Source organism: Octodon degus, unplaced genomic scaffold (assembly GCF_000260255.1).
Source record: "Octodon degus isolate 3935 unplaced genomic scaffold, OctDeg1.0 scaffold00052, whole genome shotgun sequence".
NCBI classification, from domain to species: domain Eukaryota; kingdom Metazoa; phylum Chordata; class Mammalia; order Rodentia; family Octodontidae; genus Octodon; species Octodon degus.
The window spans coordinates 4,094,673-4,094,999 of NW_004524628.1; the positions used below are offsets into that span (position 1 = coordinate 4,094,673).

General features: G+C 72.5%; 1 protein-coding gene across 5 annotated transcripts in view; it reads right to left on the reverse strand.

Annotated features, from left to right (window-relative positions):
* Positions 1 to 69, reverse strand: part of Kansl3 (KAT8 regulatory NSL complex subunit 3) — a 41,743-nt gene extending 41,674 nt beyond the window's left edge. For 3 of the 5 annotated variants that reach the window (XM_004633165.2, XM_023717403.1, XM_023717402.1), the window contains exon 1: positions 16 to 69. The gene's annotated coding sequence lies outside the window, so the exon portion shown is untranslated. The remainder of the gene's footprint in view (positions 1 to 15) is intronic. The other 2 variants (XM_023717404.1, XM_023717407.1) reach the window with 2 other exon arrangements.
* Between the last annotated feature and the right edge of the window lie 258 nt (positions 70 to 327).

Below are 327 nucleotides of genomic sequence, written 5' to 3' on the forward strand. Positions count from 1 at the left end.
CCGACGCGCTCTCACCCGCAGTCCTCGGGCCGCGCGCCTGCCCGGGCCGGACCCCAGCGCGCGTGCGCGCCACCGCCTCCCGGGCGCCGCGGAAAACGCGGAAGTGGATCCGGGATTTGGAAGGGAGCGCGGTGAGCCGCAAAGCCCGGACCGGAGTCGGCTGCGAAGAGCCGTCGGCCGGAGAGGAGCCAGAACGCGCGGGGCTCCCCGACGCGGAAACGCGGTCCCCTGCCTTTTCAGCAGGGAAAGACAAAACGCGGGGAGGAAGCGGACGGCCCTCGCGGTGCCAGCAATCCCCACCCCCACCCCAAAGCGTCCTTTGTTGGG